Source organism: Hemiscyllium ocellatum, unplaced genomic scaffold (assembly GCF_020745735.1).
Source record: "Hemiscyllium ocellatum isolate sHemOce1 unplaced genomic scaffold, sHemOce1.pat.X.cur. scaffold_2053_pat_ctg1, whole genome shotgun sequence".
Lineage (NCBI taxonomy): Eukaryota > Metazoa > Chordata > Chondrichthyes > Orectolobiformes > Hemiscylliidae > Hemiscyllium > Hemiscyllium ocellatum.
Window position 1 is genome coordinate 53,425 of NW_026867959.1, and position 24,286 is coordinate 77,710.

At 45.0% G+C, this 24,286-nt stretch overlaps 9 non-coding genes across 9 annotated transcripts; all 9 read left to right on the forward strand.

The window, feature by feature from the left end:
* The first annotated feature begins 102 nt into the window (after positions 1-102).
* Positions 103-184, forward strand: trnal-aag (transfer RNA leucine (anticodon AAG)). Its single transcript has one exon. It is a non-coding gene; the product is annotated as a tRNA-Leu (tRNA).
* A 2,838-nt stretch (positions 185-3,022) lies between these two features.
* trnal-aag (transfer RNA leucine (anticodon AAG)) lies at positions 3,023-3,104 on the forward strand. The gene has a single exon. It is a non-coding gene; the product is annotated as a tRNA-Leu (tRNA).
* Positions 3,105-4,510: 1,406 nt separating this feature from the next.
* On the forward strand, positions 4,511-4,592 carry trnal-aag (transfer RNA leucine (anticodon AAG)). The gene has a single exon. It is a non-coding gene; the product is annotated as a tRNA-Leu (tRNA).
* Positions 4,593-5,997: 1,405 nt separating this feature from the next.
* On the forward strand, positions 5,998-6,079 carry trnal-aag (transfer RNA leucine (anticodon AAG)). The gene has a single exon. It is a non-coding gene; the product is annotated as a tRNA-Leu (tRNA).
* Positions 6,080-8,916: 2,837 nt separating this feature from the next.
* On the forward strand, positions 8,917-8,998 carry trnal-aag (transfer RNA leucine (anticodon AAG)). The gene has a single exon. It is a non-coding gene; the product is annotated as a tRNA-Leu (tRNA).
* Positions 8,999-11,836: 2,838 nt separating this feature from the next.
* On the forward strand, positions 11,837-11,918 carry trnal-aag (transfer RNA leucine (anticodon AAG)). Its single transcript has one exon. It is a non-coding gene; the product is annotated as a tRNA-Leu (tRNA).
* Positions 11,919-14,755: 2,837 nt separating this feature from the next.
* trnal-aag (transfer RNA leucine (anticodon AAG)) lies at positions 14,756-14,837 on the forward strand. Its single transcript has one exon. It is a non-coding gene; the product is annotated as a tRNA-Leu (tRNA).
* Positions 14,838-17,675: 2,838 nt separating this feature from the next.
* On the forward strand, positions 17,676-17,757 carry trnal-aag (transfer RNA leucine (anticodon AAG)). The gene has a single exon. It is a non-coding gene; the product is annotated as a tRNA-Leu (tRNA).
* A 2,838-nt stretch (positions 17,758-20,595) lies between these two features.
* trnal-aag (transfer RNA leucine (anticodon AAG)) lies at positions 20,596-20,677 on the forward strand. The gene has a single exon. It is a non-coding gene; the product is annotated as a tRNA-Leu (tRNA).
* The last annotated feature ends 3,609 nt before the right edge of the window (positions 20,678-24,286 follow it).

Genomic DNA, 24,286 nt, shown 5'->3' on the forward strand with positions numbered 1-24,286 from the left:
CGAGTCGGAGAGGGATCATGGAACCCATTTCACGTGACTTTCCATCTGTTGTCATGCAGGAGCTCAATTGGAAATGCAAGAAAATGGGGCTGCAGCGCAGCTGGTAGTGTGGCCGAGCGGTCTAAGGCGCTGGATTAAGGCTCCAGTCTCAACAGGGGCGTGGGTTCGAATCCCACCACTGCCATTTCTACTGTTCAGTTGCAACGACACAGCTTGTTAAAATGCCGTTTCCATTCCCGCTGTACTTCTGTTCACAAAAAATTTGATTTGCTTCCCGGGGAATTAAATGTGTAGTGGGAAAGTGCCAAATTGTCTATGCTGTCTTGATCGTGTTCGCCTCCCGCGTGGAAAATTGCAGAACAGCTCTACTGTTGCTTTATGTTCCAAGCATGTTGAGATTTTACTGGAACCGAATGGAGACTGCTATTTCATCGCTGTTGTGAAACAAAGTCCTGCGGTGAGTCGATTCATCGTTACTTGGCTTTCTGGCGAATGGGAAAATCGTTCCGATGAATTTTGATGTCATATGTTATTGAATTTCTCCAATTTCCTTCGTTTCCGTCCCGGAGACACCGGAAGGGAAAGGTAATCTAATCGAGACTGTGATTGGTGAAATTCACTTTTTGTGGCCTATTCTTATTATGTTCTTTCTTTCTCTCTTTTCAGCATTGTCTGTGATATGGTGGTGCACTGAGGCTCAAGTATCATTGAAAGAGTAGTTTGGAATTGCCCTGATGTTAGTTGTGAGATTACTTTATGGCTCATGCCCTCGGAGTGTCTCACATTTAGCATTCATGCTCACTGTATCTGAAAATGCATTTGGTTTGCCAGTTTTGTTTGTGTTGCGTGTCAAATGTTTTCTGTTTTGCGATTCGTTCAATACATTACGAATTAACAGGCTTTCTGAGATAATTTCCAGCTGCAAAAACTCCTCAACTGAGAATCTGGGAAAATGTCACAGAGTATGGTCAGTCGGAGCAAAAGTAAGGAAGTCCTTCGTTTCTGCAGTGTTTCACAATACTACCTTTCCAGTGAGCAGTCGAACAGACTAAAGATTGTGCCACAGACTGCGACGGCCATCTCGGCTAAAAAGTTATCCTTTTAAAGCTGGTGTAAGCAACACAACGTTATTGGGCTACACCGGGTGAAAACAGATACTTCGGTGTATCTCGTCCATGCATACCACACAGCCAAAATTAAACAACTCCCATGAAACAACGAGCATTTGGAAACAGAAAGGTGAAAGGTAGAATGTCTTCAACTTTCAGTGTCGGATACCACTGAGCTGCAGCGGGGCGGCTGTGGGCTTGTTTCTGTAGCATAGTGATCAGCACGTTCACCTTCCGCAAGATAGGTTCCCGCGGTCGAAACTGTTTTGTTCTTCATCTGCAGCCTTTTACATGGACAAGAACGGAGCTTTCCTGCTTGCTTTCCCATCTGCAAACCTGCCTTCGAATTTGCTTGAACAAATCTGCTCTCGTAGTGAAATGCAATGCATTTCCATTTGATTACTGTGCAGAGCATTGTAAAGATATTCTACAAACTGCTTCTGATCATGTGCCATTCAGTTGGAGAGTGTACTTACCGATCCTTCCACGAAGAGCAATACTGCATTTGCATTCCTTGCTGAGGCGGCCCGGTTCAAAGACAGGGAAGAAGGTGATGCGCTGGTGTCACAGTGCACCACGGATTCCTGAACTATTCTGTCTGCCAAATGTACCCCAAAGTCGTATCTGAAAGGCCTCATTTGGAAGCTGTCTGTCGTTATTCAAAGTGCGAGAATTGGCACCAGAGGTCCTGAATCATGTTTTGGAGCAGTTCGCACGTTAGCGACTCATTCAATCAGCAACAGCAATGAAAGAAATTGCACTCTCAGAGGAAGCTCTGGACCTGTGCTTTCAAAGCTAGTATTAAGGTGCGCCCCGAGATCTAAGCCATGTTGGAATTTAAACGGAGGAATCGACAAAGAGGCTGCAGAATAACATCGCATCCTTTTGCTTTTCTTTAAATCACTGATGAGCAGGAAAATGTCAACGGGGAGAGCGACTGGGAAAGTGAGGCAGTTGCAGCTCTGGTGAAACTCCTTCTTTTGGAGTCACTCAGCAACAAGAGGCGTGAAGGTGACTCAGGCGTGAGAGCTCTTCACATCGAGAACAAAAAGCAATCAAGTGCAGTTAGCACCTCTCCCGGAGTGGGGGGTGGGGTGAGATAATTAGCTTTTGATTTCAGTTACTATGTTCAAAAACTGCCTTTTAAATTGAGGTGAACAGAAACTGCATTTCTAATAAGCACCATGGAATTTAGCAAGATTTATTGAGTCGCTTCTCGTCGATTCCCACGCAGGTTTCCAACTCAGTTGTATCGATGTGGCTCATGTCCAGGTGTGAACATCCCTGCAGCCAATTGCACGGTTTAGGTAAAAGGCAAGGAAAGTGGCATCTCGAACTGGCCCCGAGGTCAGAGCATCCTCACACTGTGATCTGTCGTTCTCGGATTGTAATGCTACCTCCGCTTTTAGGCTGGAGAACATTCTTTGGGACTCTTATTCTGCAAAACAGACACAGTGACTGAAACTATGCTGCACGGTATGATGTGGAACACGGCCTGCTCAGCTTTGTGCATTTTCCCTGTAGTCCGGTGTGTTTCATGTTCCGTGTAAACGTGAAAGTTGTCCTGTTTCGAGCAATGGGTGAAATCATTTAGCAAAGTAAGAATCGAAATTGCAGTAATGTCAAGCAGTTCATGGTTATTTGACCAAATCATAAGCGAACATGTTTGCTCACGCACTCACAGATACATTTGTAGCTGAAAAGAGTCTGAGAAGATAGCCTCAGCTTACCATTGATTTTTATCCGGATTGATGAGCTATCATTATTTGTTGCGAAATTGATATTGTAGCCGGCACATCCAAGCAGCCGTGCGAGTCGGAGAGGAATCATGGAACCCATTTCACGTGACTTTCCATCTGTTGTCATGCAGGAGCTCAATTGGAAATGCAAGAAAATGGCGCTGCAGCGCAGCTGGTAGTGTGGCCGAGCGGTCTAAGGCGCTGGATTAAGGCTCCAGTCTCGACAGGGGCGTGGGTTCGAATCCCACCACTGCCATTTCTACTGTTCAGTTGCAACGACACAGCTTGTTAAAATGCCGTTTCCATTCCCGCTGTACTTCTGTTCACAAAAAAATTTGATTTGCTTCCCGGGGAATTAAATGTGTAGTGGGAAAGTGCCAAATTGTCTATGCTGTCTTGATCGTGTTCGCCTCCCGCGTGGAAAATTGCAGAACAGCTCTACTGTTGCTTTATGTTCCAAGCATGTTGAGATTTTACTGGAACCGAATGGAGACTGCTATTTCATCGCTGTTGTGAAACAAAGTCCTGCGGTGAGTCGATTCATCGTTACTTGGCTTTCTGGCGAATGGGAAAATCGTTCCGATGAATTTTGATGTCATATGTTATTGAATTTCTCCAATTTCCTTCGTTTCCGTCCCGGAGACACCGGAAGGGAAAGGTAATCTAATCGAGACTGTGATTGGTGAAATTCACTTTTTGTGGCCTATTCTTATTATGTTCTTTCTTTCTCTCTTTTCAGCATTGTCTGTGATATGGTGGTGCACTGAGGCTCAAGTATCATTGAAAGAGTAGTTTGGAATTGCCCTGATGTTAGTTGTGAGATTACTTTATGGCTCATGCCCTCGGAGTGTCTCACATTTAGCATTCATGCTCACTGTATCTGAAAATGCATTTGGTTTGCCAGTTTTGTTTGTGTTGCGTGTCAAATGTTTTCTGTTTTGCGATTCGTTCAATACATTACGAATTAACAGGCTTTCTGAGATAATTTCCAGCTGCAAAAACTCCTCAACTGAGAATCTGGGAAAATTTCACAGAGTATGGTCAGTCGGAGCAAAAGTAAGGAAGTCCTTCGTTTCTGCAGTGTTTCACAATACTACCTTTCCAGTGAGCAGTCGAAAAGACTAAAGATTGTGCCACAGACTGCGACGGCCATCTCGGCTAAAAAGCTATCCTTTTAAAGCTGGTGTAAGCAACACAACGTGTTATGTTCTTTCTTTCTCTCTTTTCAGCATTGTCTGTGATATGGTGGTGCACTGAGGCTCAATATCTCTTGTCCGGTGTGTTTCATGTTCCGTGTAAACGTGAAAGTTGTCCTGTTTCGTGCAATGGGTGAAATCATTTAGCAAAGTAAGAATCGAAATTGCAGTAATGTCAAGCAGTTCATGGTTATTTGACCAAATCATAAGCGAACATGTTTGCTCACGCACTCACAGATACATTTGTAGCTGAAAAGAGTCTGAGAAGATAGCCTCAGCTTACCATTGATTTTTATCCGGATTGATGAGCTATCATTATTTGTTGCGAAATTGATATTGTAGCCGGCACATCCAAGCAGCCGTGCGAGTCGGAGAGGGATCATGGAACCCATTTCACGTGACTTTCCATCTGTTGTCATGCAGGAGCTCAATTGGAAATGCAAGAAAATGGCGCTGCAGCGCAGCTGGTAGTGTGGCCGAGCGGTCTAAGGCACTGGATTAAGGCTCCAGTCTCGACAGGGGCGTGGGTTCGAATCCCACCACTGCCGTTTCTACTGTTCAGTTGCAACGACACAGCTTGTTAAAATGCCGTTTCCATTCCCGCTGTACTTCTGTTCACAAAAAAATTTGATTTGCTTCCCGGGGAATTAAATGTGTAGTGGGAAAGTGCCAAATTGTCTATGCTGTCTTGATCGTGTTCGCTTCCCGCGTGGAAAATTGCAGAACAGCTCTACTGTTGCTTTATGTTCCAAGCATGTTGAGATTTTACTGGAACCGAATGGAGACTGCTATTTCATCGCTGTTGTGAAACAAAGTCCTGCGGTGAGTCGATTCATCGTTACTTGGCTTTCTGGCGAATGGGAAAATCGTTCCGATGAATTTTGTTGTCATATGTTATTGAATTTCTCCAATTTCCTTCGTTTCCGTCCCGGAGACACCGGAAGGGAAAGGTAATCTAATCGAGACTGTGATTGGTGAAATTCACTTTTGTGGCCTATTCTTATTATGTTCTTTCTTTCTCTCTTTTCAGCATTGTCTGTGATATGGTGGTGCACTGAGGCTCAAGTATCATTGAAAGAGTAGTTTGGAATTGCCCTGATGTTAGTTGTGAGATTACTTTATGGCTCATGCCCTCGGAGTGTCTCACATTTAGCATTCATGCTCACTGTATCTGAAAATGCATTTGGTTTGCCAGTTTTGTTTGTGTTGCGTGTCAAATGTTTTCTGTTTTGCGATTCGTTCAATACATTACGAATTAACAAGCTTTCTGAGATAATTTCCAGCTGCAAAAACTCCTCAACTGAGAATCTGGGAAAATTTCCCAGAGTATGGTCAGTCGGAGCAAAAGTAAGGAAGTCCTTCGTTTCTGCAGTGTTCACAATACTACCTTTCCAGTGAGCAGTCGAACAGACTAAAGATTGTGCCACAGACTGCGACGGCCATCTCGGCTAAAAAGCTATCCTTTTAAAGCTGGTGTAAGCAACACAACGTGTTATGTTCTTTCTTTCTCTCTTTTCAGCATTGTCTGTGATATGGTGGTGCACTGAGGCTCAAGTATCTCTTGTCCGGTGTGTTTCATGTTCCGTGTAAACGTGAAAGTTGTCCTGTTTCGAGCAATGGGTGAAATCATTTAGCAAAGTAAGAATCGAAATTGCAGTAATGTCAAGCAGTTCATGGTTATTTGACCAAATCATAAGCGAACATGTTTGCTCACGCACTCACAGATACATTTGTAGCTGAAAAGAGTCTGAGAAGATAGCCTCAGCTTACCATTGATTTTTATCCGGATTGATGAGCTATCATTATTTGTTGCGAAATTGATATTGTAGCCGGCACATCCAAGCAGCCGTGCGAGTCGGAGAGGAATCATGGAACCCATTTCACGTGACTTTCCATCTGTTGTCATGCAGGAGCTCAATTGGAAATGCAAGAAAATGCGGTTGTAGCGCAGCTGGTAGTGTGGCCGAGCGGTCTAAGGCGCTGGATTAAGGCTCCAGTCTCGACCGGGGCGTGGGTTCGAATCCCACCACTGCCATTTCAACTGCTCAGTTGCAACGACACAGCTTGTTAAAATGCCGTTTCCATTCCCGCTGTACTTCTGTTCACTAAAAAATTTGATTTGCTTCCCGGGGAATTAAATGTGTAGTGGGAAAGTGCCAAATTGTCTATGCTGTCTTGATCGTGTTTGCCTCCGCGTGGAAAATTGCAGAACAGCTCTACTGTTGCTTTATGTTCCAAGCATGTTGAGATTTTACTGGAACCGAATGGAGACTGCTATTTCATCGCTGTTGTGAAACAAAGTCCTGCGGTGAGTCGATTCATCGTTACTTGGCTTTCTGGCGAATGGGAAAATCGTTCCGATGAATTTTGATGTCATATGTTATTGAATTTCTCCAATTTCCTTCGTTTCCGTCCCGGAGACACCGGAAGGGAAAGGTAATCTAATCGAGACTGTGATTGGTGAAATTCACTTTTTGTGGCCTATTCTTATTATGTTCTTTCTTTCTCTCTTTTCAGCATTGTCTGTGATATGGTGGTGCACTGAGGCTCAAGTATCATTGAAAGAGTAGTTTGGAATTGCCCTGATGTTAGTTGTGAGATTACTTCATGGCTCATGCCCTCGGAGTGTCTCACATTTAGCATTCATGCTCACTGTATCTGAAAATGCATTTGGTTTGCCAGTTTTGTTTGTGTTGCGTGTCAAATGTTTTCTGTTTTGCGATTCGTTCAATACATTACGAATTAACAAGCTTTCTGAGATAATTTCCAGCTGCAAAAACTCCTCAACTGAGAATCTGGGAAAATTTCACAGAGTATGGTCAGTCGGAGCAAAAGTAAGGAAGTCCTTCGTTTCTGCAGTGTTTCACAATACTACCTTTCCAGTGAGCAGTCGAACAGACTAAAGATTGTGCCACAGACTGCGACGGCCATCTCGGCTAAAAAGCTATCCTTTTAAAGCTGGTGTAAGCAACACAACGTTATTGGGCTACACCGGGTGAAAACAGATACTTCGGTGTATCTCGTCCATGCATACCACACAGCCAAAATTAAACAACTCCCATGAAACAACGAGCATTTGGAAACAGAAAGGTGAAAGGTAGAATGTCTTCAACTTTCAGTGTCGGATACCACTGAGCTGCAGCGGGGCGGCTGTGGGCTTGTTTCTGTAGCATAGTGATCAGCACGTTCACCTTCCGCAAGATAGGTTCCCGCGGTCGAAACTGTTTTGTTCTTCATCTGCAGCCTTTTACATGGACAAGAACGGAGCTTTCCTGCTTGCTTTCCCATCTGCAAACCTGCCTTCGAATTTGCTTGAACAAATCTGCTCTCGTAGTGAAATGCAATGCATTTCCATTTGATTACTGTGCAGAGCATTGTAAAGATATTCTACAAACTGCTTCTGATCATGTGCCATTCAGTTGGAGAGTGTACTTACCGATCCTTCCACGAAGAGCAATACTGCATTTGCATTCCTTGCTGAGGCGGCCCGGTTCAAAGACAGGGAAGAAGGTGATGCGCTGGTGTCACAGTGCACCACGGATTCCTGAACTATTCTGTCTGCCAAATGTACCCCAAAGTCGTATCTGAAAGGCCTCATTTGGAAGCTGTCTGTCGTTATTCAAAGTGCGAGAATTGGCACCAGAGGTCCTGAATCATGTTTTGGAGCAGTTCGCACGTTAGCGGCTCATTCAATCAGCAACAGCAATGAAAGAAATTGCACTCTCAGAGGAAGCTCTGGACCTGTGCTTTCAAAGCTAGTATTAAGGTGCGCCCCGAGATCTAAGCCATGTTGGAATTTAAACGGAGGAATCGACAAAGAGGCTGCAGAATAACATCGCATCCTTTTGCTTTTCTTTAAATCACTGATGAGCAGGAAAATGTCAACGGGGAGAGCGACTGGGAAAGTGAGGCAGTTGCAGCTCTGGTGAAACTCCTTCTTTTGGAGTCACTCAGCAACAAGAGGCGTGAAGGTGACTCAGGCGTGAGAGCTCTTCACATCGAGAACAAAAAGCAATCAAGTGCAGTTAGCACCTCTCCCGGAGTGGGGGGTGGGGTGAGATAATTAGCTTTTGATTTCAGTTACTATGTTCAAAAACTGCCTTTTAAATTGAGGTGAACAGAAACTGCATTTCTAATAAGCACCATGGAATTTAGCAAGATTTATTGAGTCGCTTCTCGTCGATTCCCACGCAGGTTTCCAACTCAGTTGTATCGATGTGGCTCATGTCCAGGTGTGAACATCCCTGCAGCCAATTGCACGGTTTAGGTAAAAGGCAAGGAAAGTGGCATCTCGAACTGGCCCCGAGGTCAGAGCATCCTCACACTGTGATCTGTCGTTCTCGGATTGTAATGCTACCTCCGCTTTTAGGCTGGAGAACATTCTTTGGGACTCTTATTCTGCAAAACAGACACAGTGACTGAAACTATGCTGCACGGTATGATGTGGAACACGGCCTGCTCAGCTTTGTGCATTTTCCCTGTAGTCCGGTGTGTTTCATGTTCCGTGTAAACTTGAAAGTTGTCCTGTTTCGAGCAATGGGTGAAATCATTTAGCAAAGTAAGAATCGAAATTGCAGTAATGTCAAGCAGTTCATGGTTATTTGACCAAATCATAAGCGAACATGTTTGCTCACGCACTCACAGATACATTTGTAGCTGAAAAGAGTCTGAGAAGATAGCCTCAGCTTACCATTGATTTTTATCCGGATTGATGAGCTATCATTATTTGTTGCGAAATTGATATTGTAGCCGGCACATCCAAGCAGCCGTGCGAGTCGGAGAGGATCATGGAACCCATTTCACGTGACTTTCCATCTGTTGTCATGCAGGAGCTCAATTGGAAATGCAAGAAAATGGGGCTGCAGCGCAGCTGGTAGTGTGGCCGAGCGGTCTAAGGCGCTGGATTAAGGCTCCAGTCTCGACAGGGGCGTGGGTTCGAATCCCACCACTGCCATTTCTACTGTTCAGTTGCAACGACACAGCTTGTTAAAATGCCGTTTCCATTCCCGCTGTACTTCTGTTCACAAAAAATTTGATTTGCTTCCCGGGGAATTAAATGTGTAGTGGGAAAGTGCCAAATTGTCTATGCTGTCTTGATCGTGTTCGCCTCCCGCGTGGAAAATTGCAGAACAGCTCTACTGTTGCTTTATGTTCCAAGCATGTTGAGATTTTACTGGAACCGAATGGAGACTGCTATTTCATCGCTGTTGTGAAACAAAGTCCTGCGGTGAGTCGATTCATCGTTACTTGGCTTTCTGGCGAATGGGAAAATCGTTCCGATGAATTTTGATGTCATATGTTATTGAATTTCTCCAATTTCCTTCGTTTCCGTCCCGGAGACACCGGAAGGGAAAGGTAATCTAATCGAGACTGTGATTGGTGAAATTCACTTTTTGTGGCCTATTCTTATTATGTTCTTTCTTTCTCTCTTTTCAGCATTGTCTGTGATATGGTGGTGCACTGAGGCTCAAGTATCATTGAAAGAGTAGTTTGGAATTGCCCTGATGTTAGTTGTGAGATTACTTTATGGCTCATGCCCTCGGAGTGTCTCACATTTAGCATTCATGCTCACTGTATCTGAAAATGCATTTGGTTTGCCAGTTTTGTTTGTGTTGCGTGTCAAATGTTTTCTGTTTTGCGATTCGTTCAATACATTACGAATTAACAGGCTTTCTGAGATAATTTCCAGCTGCAAAAACTCCTCAACTGAGAATCTGGGAAAATGTCACAGAGTATGGTCAGTCGGAGCAAAAGTAAGGAAGTCCTTCGTTTCTGCAGTATTTCACAATACTACCTTTCCAGTGAGCAGTCGAACAGACTAAAGATTGTGCCACAGACTGCGACGGCCATCTCGGCTAAAAAGTTATCCTTTTAAAGCTGGTGTAAGCAACACAACGTTATTGGGCTACACCGGGTGAAAACAGATACTTCGGTGTATCTCGTCCATGCATACCACACAGCCAAAATTAAACAACTCCCATGAAACAACGAGCATTTGGAAACAGAAAGGTGAAAGGTAGAATGTCTTCAACTTTCAGTGTCGGATACCACTGAGCTGCAGCGGGGCGGCTGTGGGCTTGTTTCTGTAGCATAGTGATCAGCACGTTCACCTTCCGCAAGATAGGTTCCCGCGGTCGAAACTGTTTTGTTCTTCATCTGCAGCCTTTTACATGGACAAGAACGGAGCTTTCCTGCTTGCTTTCCCATCTGCAAACCTGCCTTCGAATTTGCTTGAACAAATCTGCTCTCGTAGTGAAATGCAATGCATTTCCATTTGATTACTGTGCAGAGCATTGTAAAGATATTCTACAAACTGCTTCTGATCATGTGCCATTCAGTTGGAGAGTGTACTTACCGATCCTTCCACGAAGAGCAATACTGCATTTGCATTCCTTGCTGAGGCGGCCCGGTTCAAAGACAGGGAAGAAGGTGATGCGCTGGTGTCACAGTGCACCACGGATTCCTGAACTATTCTGTCTGCCAAATGTACCCCAAAGTCGTATCTGAAAGGCCTCATTTGGAAGCTGTCTGTCGTTATTCAAAGTGCGAGAATTGGCACCAGAGGTCCTGAATCATGTTTTGGAGCAGTTCGCACGTTAGCGACTCATTCAATCAGCAACAGCAATGAAAGAAATTGCACTCTCAGAGGAAGCTCTGGACCTGTGCTTTCAAAGCTAGTATTAAGGTGCGCCCCGAGATCTAAGCCATGTTGGAATTTAAACGGAGGAATCGACAAAGAGGCTGCAGAATAACATCGCATCCTTTTGCTTTTCTTTAAATCACTGATGAGCAGGAAAATGTCAACGGGGAGAGCGACTGGGAAAGTGAGGCAGTTGCAGCTCTGGTGAAACTCCTTCTTTTGGAGTCACTCAGCAACAAGAGGCGTGAAGGTGACTCAGGCGTGAGAGCTCTTCACATCGAGAACAAAAAGCAATCAAGTGCAGTTAGCACCTCTCCCGGAGTGGGGGGTGGGGTGAGATAATTAGCTTTTGATTTCAGTTACTATGTTCAAAAACTGCCTTTTAAATTGAGGTGAACAGAAACTGCATTTCTAATAAGCACCATGGAATTTAGCAAGATTTATTGAGTCGCTTCTCGTCGATTCCCACGCAGGTTTCCAACTCAGTTGTATCGATGTGGCTCATGTCCAGGTGTGAACATCCCTGCAGCCAATTGCACGGTTTAGGTAAAAGGCAAGGAAAGTGGCATCTCGAACTGGCCCCGAGGTCAGAGCATCCTCACACTGTGATCTGTCGTTCTCGGATTGTAATGCTACCTCCGCTTTTAGGCTGGAGAACATTCTTTGGGACTCTTATTCTGCAAAACAGACACAGTGACTGAAACTATGCTGCACGGTATGATGTGGAACACGGCCTGCTCAGCTTTGTGCATTTTCCCTGTAGTCCGGTGTGTTTCATGTTCCGTGTAAACTTGAAAGTTGTCCTGTTTCGAGCAATGGGTGAAATCATTTAGCAAAGTAAGAATCGAAATTGCAGTAATGTCAAGCAGTTCATGGTTATTTGACCAAATCATAAGCGAACATGTTTGCTCACGCACTCACAGATACATTTGTAGCTGAAAAGAGTCTGAGAAGATAGCCTCTGCTTACCATTGATTTTTATCCGGATTGATGAGCTATCATTATTTGTTGCGAAATTGATATTGTAGCCGGCACATCCAAGCAGCCGTGCGAGTCGGAGAGGAATCATGGAACCCATTTCACGTGACTTTCCATCTGTTGTCATGCAGGAGCTCAATTGGAAATGCAAGAAAATGGGGCGGCAGCGCAGCTGGTAGTGTGGCCGAGCGGTCTAAGGCGCTGGATTAAGGCTCCAGTCTCGACAGGGGCGTGGGTTCGAATCCCACCCCTGCCCTTTCTCCTGTTCACTTGCAACGGCACAGCTTGTTAAAATGCCGTTTCCATTCCCGCTGTACTTCTGTTCACAAAAAATTTGATTTGCTTCCCGGGGAATTAAATGTGTAGTGGGAAAGTGCCAAATTGTCTATGCTGTCTTGATCGTGTTTGCCTCCGCGTGGAAAATTGCAGAACAGCTCTACTGTTGCTTTATGTTCCAAGCATGTTGAGATTTTACTGGAACCGAATGGAGACTGCTATTTCATCGCTGTTGTGAAACAAAGTCCTGCGGTGAGTCGATTCATCGTTACTTGGCTTTCTGGCGAATGGGAAAATCGTTCCGATGAATTTTGATGTCATATGTTATTGAATTTCTCCAATTTCCTTCGTTTCCGTCCCGGAGACACCGGAAGGGAAAGGTAATCTAATCGAGACTGTGATTGGTGAAATTCACTTTTTGTGGCCTATTCTTATTATGTTCTTTCTTTCTCTCTTTTCAGCATTGTCTGTGATATGGTGGTGCACTGAGGCTCAAGTATCATTGAAAGAGTGGTTTGGAATTGCCCTGATGTTAGTTGTGAGATTACTTCATGGCTCATGCCCTCGGAGTGTCTCACATTTAGCATTCATGCTCACTGTATCTGAAAATGCATTTGGTTTGCCAGTTTTGTTTGTGTTGCGTGTCAAATGTTTTCTGTTTTGCGATTCGTTCAATACATTACGAATTAACAAGCTTTCTGAGATAATTTCCAGCTGCAAAAACTCCTCAACTGAGAATCTGGGAAAATTTCACAGAGTATGGTCAGTCGGAGCAAAAGTAAGGAAGTCCTTCGTTTCTGCAGTGTTTCACAATACTACCTTTCCAGTGAGCAGTCGAACAGACTAAAGATTGTGCCACAGACTGCGACGGCCATCTCGGCTAAAAAGCTATCCTTTTAAAGCTGGTGTAAGCAACACAACGTTATTGGGCTACACCGGGTGAAAACAGATACTTCGGTGTATCTCGTCCATGCATACCACACAGCCAAAATTAAACAACTCCCATGAAACAACGAGCATTTGGAAACAGAAAGGTGAAAGGTAGAATGTCTTCAACTTTCAGTGTCGGATACCACTGAGCTGCAGCGGGGCGGCTGTGGGCTTGTTTCTGTAGCATAGTGATCAGCACGTTCACCTTCCGCAAGATAGGTTCCCGCGGTCGAAACTGTTTTGTTCTTCATCTGCAGCCTTTTACATGGACAAGAACGGAGCTTTCCTGCTTGCTTTCCCATCTGCAAACCTGCCTTCGAATTTGCTTGAACAAATCTGCTCTCGTAGTGAAATGCAATGCATTTCCATTTGATTACTGTGCAGAACATTGTAAAGATATTCTACAAACTGCTTCTGATCATGTGCCATTCAGTTGGAGAGTGTACTTACCGATCCTTCCACGAAGAGCAATACTGCATTTGCATTCCTTGCTGAGGCGGCCCGGTTCAAAGACAGGGAAGAAGGTGATGCGCTGGTGTCACAGTGCACCACGGATTCCTGAACTATTCTGTCTGCCAAATGTACCCCAAAGTCGTATCTGAAAGGCCTCATTTGAAAGCTGTCTGTCGTTATTCAAAGTGCGAGAATTGGCACCAGAGGTCCTGAATCATGTTTTGGAGCAGTTCGCACGTTAGCGGCTCATTCAATCAGCAACAGCAATGAAAGAAATTGCACTCTCAGAGGAAGCTCTGGACCTGTGCTTTCAAAGCTAGTATTAAGGTGCGCCCCGAGATCTAAGCCATGTTGGAATTTAAACGGAGGAATCGACAAAGAGGCTGCAGAATAACATCGCATCCTTTTGCTTTTCTTTAAATCACTGATGAGCAGGAAAATGTCAACGGGGAGAGCGACTGGGAAAGTGAGGCAGTTGCAGCTCTGGTGAAACTCCTTCTTTTGGAGTCACTCAGCAACAAGAGGCGTGAAGGTGACTCAGGCGTGAGAGCTCTTCACATCGAGAACAAAAAGCAATCAAGTGCAGTTAGCACCTCTCCCGGAGTGGGGGGTGGGGTGAGATAATTAGCTTTTGATTTCAGTTACTATGTTCAAAAACTGCCTTTTAAATTGAGGTGAACAGAAACTGCATTTCTAATAAGCACCATGGAATTTAGCAAGATTTATTGAGTCGCTTCTCGTCGATTCCCACGCAGGTTTCCAACTCAGTTGTATCGATGTGGCTCATGTCCAGGTGTGAACATCCCTGCAGCCAATTGCACGGTTTAGGTAAAAGGCAAGGAAAGTGGCATCTCGAACTGGCCCCGAGGTCAGAGCATCCTCACACTGTGATCTGTCGTTCTCGGATTGTAATGCTACCTCCGCTTTTAGGCTGGAGAACATTCTTTGGGACTCTTATTCTGCAAAACAGACACAGTGACTGAAACTATGCTGCACGGTATGATGTGGAACACGGCCTGCTCAGCTTTGTGCATTTTCCCTGTAGTCCGGTGTGTTTCATGTTCCGTGTAAACTTGAAAGTTGTCCTGTTTCGAGCAATGGGTGAAATCATTTAGCAAAGTAAGAATCGAAATTGCAGTAATGTCAAGCAGTTCATGGTTATTTGACCAAATCATAAGCGAACATGTTTGCTCACGCACTCACAGATACATTTGTAGCTGAAAAGAGTCTGAGAAGATAGCCTCTGCTTACCATTGATTTTTATCCGGATTGATGAGCTATCATTATTTGTTGCGAAATTGATATTGTAGCCGGCACATCCAAGCAGCCGTGCGAGTCGGAGAGGAATCATGGAACCCATTTCACGTGACTTTCCATCTGTTGTCATGCAGGAGCTCAATTGGAAATGCAAGAAAATGGGGCGGCAGCGCAGCTGGTAGTGTGGCCGAGCGGTCTAAGGCGCTGGATTAAGGCTCCAGTCTCGACAGGGGCGTGGGTTCGAATCCCACCCCTGCCCTTTCTCCTGTTCACTTGCAACGGCACAGCTTGTTAAAATGCCGTTTCCATTCCCGCTGTACTTCTGTTCACAAAAAAATTTGATTTGCTTCCCGGGGAATTAAATGTGTAGTGGGAAAGTGCCAAATTGTCTATGCTGTCTTGATCGTGTTTGCCTCCGCGTGGAAAATTGCAGAACAGCTCTACTGTTGCTTTATGTTCCAAGCATGTTGAGATTTTACTGGAACCGAATGGAGACTGCTATTTCATCGCTGTTGTGAAACAAAGTCCTGCGGTGAGTCGATTCATCGTTACTTGGCTTTCTGGCGAATGGGAAAATCGTTCCGATGAATTTTGATGTCATATGTTATTGAATTTCTCCAATTTCCTTCGTTTCCGTCCCGGAGACACCGGAAGGGAAAGGTAATCTAATCGAGACTGTGATTGGTGAAATTCACTTTTTGTGGCCTATTCTTATTATGTTCTTTCTTTCTCTCTTTTCAGCATTGTCTGTGATATGGTGGTGCACTGAGGCTCAAGTATCATTGAAAGAGTGGTTTGGAATTGCCCTGATGTTAGTTGTGAGATTACTTCATGGCTCATGCCCTCGGAGTGTCTCACATTTAGCATTCATGCTCACTGTATCTGAAAATGCATTTGGTTTGCCAGTTTTGTTTGTGTTGCGTGTCAAATGTTTTCTGTTTTGCGATTCGTTCAATACATTACGAATTAACAAGCTTTCTGAGATAATTTCCAGCTGCAAAAACTCCTCAACTGAGAATCTGGGAAAATTTCCCAGAGTATGGTCAGTCGGAGCAAAAGTAAGGAAGTCCTTCGTTTCTGCAGTGTTTCACAATACTACCTTTCCAGTGAGCAGTCGAACAGACTAAAGATTGTGCCACAGACTGCGACGGCCATCTCGGCTAAAAAGCTATCCTTTTAAAGCTGGTGTAAGCAACACAACGTTATTGGGCTACACCGGGTGAAAACAGATACTTCGGTGTATCTCGTCCATGCATACCACACAGCCAAAATTAAACAACTCCCATGAAACAACGAGCATTTGGAAACAGAAAGGTGAAAGGTAGAATGTCTTCAACTTTCAGTGTCGGATACCACTGAGCTGCAGCGGGGCGGCTGTGGGCTTGTTTCTGTAGCATAGTGATCAGCACGTTCACCTTCCGCAAGATAGGTTCCCGCGGTCGAAACTGTTTTGTTCTTCATCTGCAGCCTTTTACATGGACAAGAACGGAGCTTTCCTGCTTGCTTTCCCATCTGCAAACCTGCCTTCGAATTTGCTTGAACAAATCTGCTCTCGTAGTGAAATGCAATGCATTTCCATTTGATTACTGTGCAGAGCATTGTAAAGATATTCTACAAACTGCTTCTGATCATGTGCCATTCAGTTGGAGAGTGTACTTACCGATCCTTCCACGAAGAGCAATACTGCATTTGCATTCCTTGCTGAGGCGGCCCGGTTCAAAGACAGGGAAGAAGGTGATGCGCTGGTGTCACAGTGCACCACGGATTCCTGAACTATTCTGTCTGCCAAATGTACCCCAAAGTCGTATCTGAAAGGCCTCATTTGAAAGCTGTCTGTCGTTATTCAAAGTGCGAGAATTGGCACCAGAGGTCCTGAATCATGTTTTGGAGCAGTTCGCACGTTAGCGGCTCATTCAATCAGCAACAGCAATGAAAGAAATTGCACTCTCAGAGGAAGCTCTGGACCTGTGCTTTCAAAGCTAGTATTAAGGTGCGCCCCGAGATCTAAGCCATGTTGGAATTTAAACGGAGGAATCGACAAAGAGGCTGCAGAATAACATCGCATCCTTTTGCTTTTCTTTAAATCACTGATGAGCAGGAAAATGTCAACGGGGAGAGCGACTGGGAAAGTGAGGCAGTTGCAGCTCTGGTGAAACTCCTTCTTTTGCAGTCACTCAGCAACAAGAGGCGTGAAGGTGACTCAGGCGTGAGAGCTCTTCACATCGAGAACAAAAAGCAATCAAGTGCAGTTAGCACCTCTCCCGGAGTGGGGGGTGGGGTGAGATAATTAGCTTTTGATTTCAGTTACTATGTTCAAAAACTGCCTTTTAAATTGAGGTGAACAGAAACTGCATTTCTAATAAGCACCATGGAATTTAGCAAGATTTATTGAGTCGCTTCTCGTCGATTCCCACGCAGGTTTCCAACTCAGTTGTATCGATGTGGCTCATGTCCAGGTGTGAACATCCCTGCAGCCAATTGCACGGTTTAGGTAAAAGGCAAGGAAAGTGGCATCTCGAACTGGCCCCGAGGTCAGAGCATCCTCACACTGTGATCTGTCGTTCTCGGATTGTAATGCTACCTCCGCTTTTAGGCTGGAGAACATTCTTTGGGACTCTTATTCTGCAAAACAGACACAGTGACTGAAACTATGCTGCACGGTATGATGTGGAACACGGCCTGCTCAGCTTTGTGCATTTTCCCTGTAGTCCGGTGTGTTTCATGTTCCGTGTAAACTTGAAAGTTGTCCTGTTTCGAGCAATGGGTGAAATCATTTAGCAAAGTAAGAATCGAAATTGCAGTAATGTCAAGCAGTTCATGGTTATTTGACCAAATCATAAGCGAACATGTTTGCTCACGCACTCACAGATACATTTGTAGCTGAAAAGAGTCTGAGAAGATAGCCTCTGCTTACCATTGATTTTTATCCGGATTGATGAGCTATCATTATTTGTTGCGAAATTGATATTGTAGCCGGCACATCCAAGCAGCCGTGCGAGTCGGAGAGGAATCATGGAACCCATTTCACGTGACTTTCCATCTGTTGTCATGCAGGAGCTCAATTGGAAATGCAAGAAAATGGGGCGGCAGCGCAGCTGGTAGTGTGGCCGAGCGGTCTAAGGCGCTGGATTAAGGCTCCAGTCTCGACAGGGGCGTGGGTTCGAATCCCACCCCTGCCATTTCTACTGTTCAGTTGCAACGGCACAGCTTGTTAAAATGCCGTTTCCATTCCCGCTGTACTTCTGTTCACAAAAAAATTTGATTTGCTTCCCGGGGAATTAAATGTGTAGTGGGAAAGTGCCAAATTGTCTATGCTGTCTTGATCGTGTTTGCCTCCGCGTGGAAAATTGCAGAACAGCTCTACTGTTGCTTTATGTTCCAAGCATGTTGAGATTTTACTGGAACCGAATGGAGACTGCTATTTCATCGCTGTTGTGAAACAAAGTCCTGCGGTGAGTCGATTCATCGTTACTTGGCTTTCTGGCGAATGGGAAAATCGTTCCGATGAATTTTGATGTCATATGTTATTGAATTTCTCCAATTTCCTTCGTTTCCGTCCCGGAGACACCGGAAGGGAAAGGTAATCTAATCGAGACTGTGATTGGTGAAATTCACTTTTTGTGGCCTATTCTTATTATGTTCTTTCTTTCTCTCTTTTCAGCATTGTCTGTGATATGGTGGTGCACTGAGGCTCAAGTATCATTGAAAGAGTGGTTTGGAATTGCCCTGATGTTAGTTGTGAGATTACTTCATGGCTCATGCCCTCGGAGTGTCTCACATTTAGCATTCATGCTCACTGTATCTGAAAATGCATTTGGTTTGCCAGTTTTGTTTGTGTTGCGTGTCAAATGTTTTCTGTTTTGCGATTCGTTCAATACATTACGAATTAACAGGCTTTCTGAGATAATTTCCAGCTGCAAAAACTCCTCAACTGAGAATCTGGGAAAATTTCACAGAGTATGGTCAGTCGGAGCAAAAGTAAGGAAGTCCTTCGTTTCTGCAGTGTTTCACAATACTACCTTTCCAGTGAGCAGTCGAACAGACTAAAGATTGTGCCACAGACTGCGACGGCCATCTCGGCTAAAAAGCTATCCTTTTAAAGCTGGTGTAAGCAACACAACGTTATTGGGCTACACCGGGTGAAAACAGATACTTCGGTGTATCTCGTCCATGCATACCACACAGCCAAAATTAAACAACTCCCATGAAACAACGAGCATTTGGAAACAGAAAGGTGAAAGGTAGAATGTCTTCAACTTTCAGTGTCGGATACCACTGAGCTGCAGCGGGGCGGCTGTGGGCTTGTTTCTGTAGCATAGTGATCAGCACGTTCACCTTCCGCAAGATAGGTTCCCGCGGTCGAAACTGTTTTGTTCTTCATCTGCAGCCTTTTACATGGACAAGAACGGAGCTTTCCTGCTTGCTTTCCCATCTGCAAACCTGCCTTCGAATTTGCTTGAACAAATCTGCTCTCGTAGTGAAATGCAATGCATTTCCATTTGATTACTGTGCAGAGCATTGTAAAGATATTCTACAAACTGCTTCTGATCATGTGCCATTCAGTTGGAGAGTGTACTTACCGATCCTTCCACGAAGAGCAATACTGCATTTGCATTCCTTGCTGAGGCGGCCCGGTTCAAAGACAGGGAAGAAGGTGATGCGCTGGTGTCACAGTGCACCACGGATTCCTGAACTATTCTGTCTGCCAAATGTACCCCAAAGTCGTATCTGAAAGGCCTCATTTGGAAGCTGTCTGTCGTTATTCAAAGTGCGAGAATTGGCACCAGAGGTCCTGAATCATGTTTTGGAGCAGTTCGCACGTTAGCGGCTCATTCAATCAGCAACAGCAATGAAAGAAATTGCACTCTCAGAGGAAGCTCTGGACCTGTGCTTTCAAAGCTAGTATTAAGGTGCGCCCCGAGATCTAAGCCATGTTGGAATTTAAACGGAGGAATCGACAAAGAGGCTGCAGAATAACATCGCATCCTTTTGCTTTTCTTTAAATCACTGATGAGCAGGAAAATGTCAACGGGGAGAGCGACTGGGAAAGTGAGGCAGTTGCAGCTCTGGTGAAACTCCTTCTTTTGGAGTCACTCAGCAACAAGAGGCGTGAAGGTGACTCAGGCGTGAGAGCTCTTCACATCGAGAACAAAAAGCAATCAAGTGCAGTTAGCACCTCTCCCGGAGTGGGGGGTGGGGTGAGATAATTAGCTTTTGATTTCAGTTACTATGTTCAAAAACTGCCTTTTAAATTGAGGTGAACAGAAACTGCATTTCTAATAAGCACCATGGAATTTAGCAAGATTTATTGAGTCGCTTCTCGTCGATTCCCACGCAGGTTTCCAACTCAGTTGTATCGATGTGGCTCATGTCCAGGTGTGAACATCCCTGCAGCCAATTGCACGGTTTAGGTAAAAGGCAAGGAAAGTGGCATCTCGAACTGGCCCCGAGGTCAGAGCATCCTCACACTGTGATCTGTCGTTCTCGGATTGTAATGCTACCTCCGCTTTTAGGCTGGAGAACATTCTTTGGGACTCTTATTCTGCAAAACAGACACAGTGACTGAAACTATGCTGCACGGTATGATGTGGAACACGGCCTGCTCAGCTTTGTGCATTTTCCCTGTAGTCCGGTGTGTTTCATGTTCCGTGTAAACTTGAAAGTTGTCCTGTTTCGAGCAATGGGTGAAATCATTTAGCAAAGTAAGAATCGAAATTGCAGTAATGTCAAGCAGTTCATGGTTATTTGACCAAATCATAAGCGAACATGTTTGCTCACGCACTCACAGATACATTTGTAGCTGAAAAGAGTCTGAGAAGATAGCCTCTGCTTACCATTGATTTTTATCCGGATTGATGAGCTATCATTATTTGTTGCGAAATTGATATTGTAGCCGGCACATCCAAGCAGCCGTGCGAGTCGGAGAGGAATCATGGAACCCATTTCACGTGACTTTCCATCTGTTGTCATGCAGGAGCTCAATTGGAAATGCAAGAAAATGGGGCGGCAGCGCAGCTGGTAGTGTGGCCGAGCGGTCTAAGGCGCTGGATTAAGGCTCCAGTCTCGACAGGGGCGTGGGTTCGAATCCCACCCCTGCCCTTTCTCCTGTTCAGTTGCAACGACACAGCTTGTTAAAATGCCGTTTCCATTCCCGCTGTACTTCTGTTCCCAAAAAAATTTGTTTTACTTCCCGGGGAATTAACTGTGGTGTGGAAACATGCTGCGTTTTGCAAAGTTTCTCAGCTGTCATGACGGTGTTCACCTCCCGGGCAGAAGGCCACAAACAGCTCTACTGTTGCTTTATGTCCCAGGCAAGTTGAGTTGTTACTCGACAAGAATGGAGACTGTCATTTCATCGCTCTTGTTAAACAAACTTCTGCGGTGAGTCGATTCATCGTGATTTGGCTTTCTGATGAATTGGAAAATCATTCCAGTGAATATGTTATTGAGTTTCTCCCATTTCCTTCATTTCCGTCCTGGAAACATCGGCGTGTGAAATCATAATTGATCCGTTCCCTGGCTACAGTCTCCGAACACATTCCCATTCTGCTCCCCTAACAACAAACTGTGCATTGTACCCCACTCTTTTCTCACATGAAAGACCTGTAGCCACATCTCGTGACTGTTCTCTGGCCGAGTTCTGTACTCCGAGCAATGACTTGTGACTCAGTCCTCCCTATTTCCCTAGTAACGGCTGAAACCTCACCCCGACTCTGTTCTCCTCCCAACTGCCTGTGACGGCATCCCCGCTGCATATCGATCACAAGAGCCTTCCCCATACTCTACCCCTCGCAACGGCCTGTGAACCCATTCCCATTTTGTTCCTCTCGTAATGGCCAATGTACCCATCCTCATTCTTTTCTCTCAGCAACGGCTTGGAAATCCATTTCAACTCTCTTCTACCACCAACGACGTGTGATCCCATCCGCACTGTGATGTCCATGGTCTGTGTATCCATATGCACGATTGCTCTCAGAGCCACGGTCTGTGAACCCATTCTCATCCTGCTTCCCTATCAATTTTCTGAACTCAATCCCACGTTTTTCTCCCATAAACGACCTGTAATCCCATTCTGACTCTGTTGTCCAGGCATTGGCCTGTGATCCCGTTTCGTGACTGTTTTCGTAGCAATATGATGTGATCCCAGCCCCATTTTGCTTACGTCGCAACAATGTGTAACCCAATCCCCACTCTGCCTCCCCAGGAATTACCTGTGAAACATTCCCCACTCTGTTCTACGACTGATGGCCTGTTAAATCAATCTGTTCCCTACCAAGAGCCTGCAACCCCATTCCCAATCTGTTATCTTGGAAACAATCTGCGAACACATCACTCCATATCTTGCCCTAACAGCAGCTTGTGTCTTCATCCCTGCGGTTTTCCATGAACAATTGCCTGTGATTTCTTCACGACAGAAGCAAAACCAAGCATCAGGTAATTCAGAGACATGGAGATTGGTAGGTAGAGAGAGTGCAAGATGGAGAGTGAGTGAAGGAAAACGGCGGAGGATGTGTAAGACCAGAAGCGAGAGCAAAGACAGCAAAACTCAAACCCAACTCTCAAACCCGGTCCCCTCCACATCCTTGAGAAACAGGACTGGGGTTAAAACTTCGCGAGGAGATTTGTAACTCGGGTGCTCGTTGTTGTGGTTCTGTTGGCCAGGCTGCGAATTTTTGTTGCAGACGTTTCATCCCCTGTCTATGTGACATCCTCAGTGCTTGGGAGCCTCCTGTGAAGCGCTCCTGTGATGTTTCCTCCGGAATTTATAGTGGTTTGTCTCTGCCACTTCCGGTTGTCAGTTCCAGCTGTCCCTTGCAGTGGTCGGTATATTGGATCCAGGTCGATGTGCTTATTGATTGAATCTGTGGATGAGTGCATTGCCTCTAGGAATTCCCTGGCTGATCTCTGTTTGGCTTGTCCTATAATAGTAGTGTTGTCCCAGTCAAACTCATGTTGCTTGTCATCTGCGTGTGTAGCTACTCAGGATAGCTGGTCGTGTCGTTTCGTGGCTAATTGGTTTCATGGATGCGGATCGTTATTTGTCTTCCTGTTTGTCCTATGTAGTGTTTTGTGCAGTCCTTGCATGGGAGTTTGTACACTGTGTTGGTTTTGCTCATGCTGGGTATCGGGTTCTTCGTTCTGGTGAGTCGTTGTCTGAGAGTGGCTGTGGGTTTGTGTGCTGCTATGAGTCCTCGTGGTCGCAGTAATCTGGTTGTCAGTTTTGAAACACTCTTGATGTATGGTAGTGTGGCTAGTCATTTGCGTTGTGGCATGTCCTCGTTCCGTTGCCTTTCACTTAGGCATCTGTTGATGAAATTGCGGGGTTATCCGTTTTTGGTGAAAACATTGTATCGGTGTTATTCTTCCTGTTTTTGCAGTCCTGGTGTACTGAAGTGTGTTGTTGCCCTTTTGAAGTGTGTTTTGATGCAACTTATTTCGTGTGTGATGGTGTGGTTGCTTTCATAGTTCAGGACTTGGTCTGTGTGAGTGACTTTCCTGTATACCTTTGTGGTGAATTCTCTGTTCGGTGTTCTCTGTACCATCACGTCTAGGAATGGGAGTTGATTGTCCTTTTCTTCTTCTCTAGTGAATCGGATTCCTGTGAGGATGGAGTTGATGATCGGGTGTGTGTTCGCTATTTCTGTGTTTTTAATGATTACAAAGGTGCAATCCACATATCTGACCCAGAGTTGAATTTGCGGTTAGACAGTTTGTTCTAACCTTTGCATTACCGCTTCTGCTATGAGTCCAGAGATGGGTGAACCCATTGGTGTACCGTTCATATATTTGGTTGTTGAATATGAAGCGTGTTGTGAGGCACCGGCCTAGTAGTTTAACTATGCCATCCGTGTTGAAAGATTCAACGCCCTGTTGTCTGTTCTGTATGTCCAGCAGGTTGGCTATTGTTTCTCTGGCTAGGGTTTTGTCGATAGAAGTGAACAATGCCGTTACATCGAATGAGACCATAGTTTCTTCCTTGTCTATATGGATATTTCTGATGATGTCCAAGAATTCCAGCGTTGACTGTATAGAGTGTCTGGATCCGCTGATCAGGTGTTTTTATTTCTGTTGCAGTTCTTTAGCCAGTTTGTGTGATGGTGTCCCTGGTAGTGATACTTTGGGTCTGAGTGGGATGTCTGGTTTGTGCACTTTATGTAGTCCATAAAATCTGGGGGTGTTGTTGCTTTCAGGTTTCATTCTTTGTAGGTCAAATCTGGTTATCCATTGACAGTTTTTCCTTTGACAGTTGAAGGCTGGTTATTTGCAGGCCCTGCAGAAGGGTCACTCTTTCAAATTTTGATGTGCTGTTTCATTGAGGTCTCTATTCAATCCCCTGTGAAAGAAGATATAAGTGACATTGTCAGCTCAGGAAAGAAATTCACGAAAGAAAGTCTGAGAACCTTAGAGGAGAACAGATTAATTGAGCAGAAGCCAAACTCAGGGAAAAAGATTCCCCAGAACGTTCTGTCTCAAAGGTTTCCAGTGTTCAGGCACAACCGGAGAAGAGAGACTGACAGCCAGTGAGCTCCTCGACCTTTGGGCCACGTGTTCTTATTTATAATGTGTTGCTTGAAACAGGATAGAGAGTGGGTCCAGGTGACAAACTAATGAGTTCTCTAGCTTCCTTCCTCCACACTTCCTCGCTTCCTGGATTCAAAACCATATGCAAGAAAGTCAGAATTTACACACTTTCCACTGTTTTGTTTC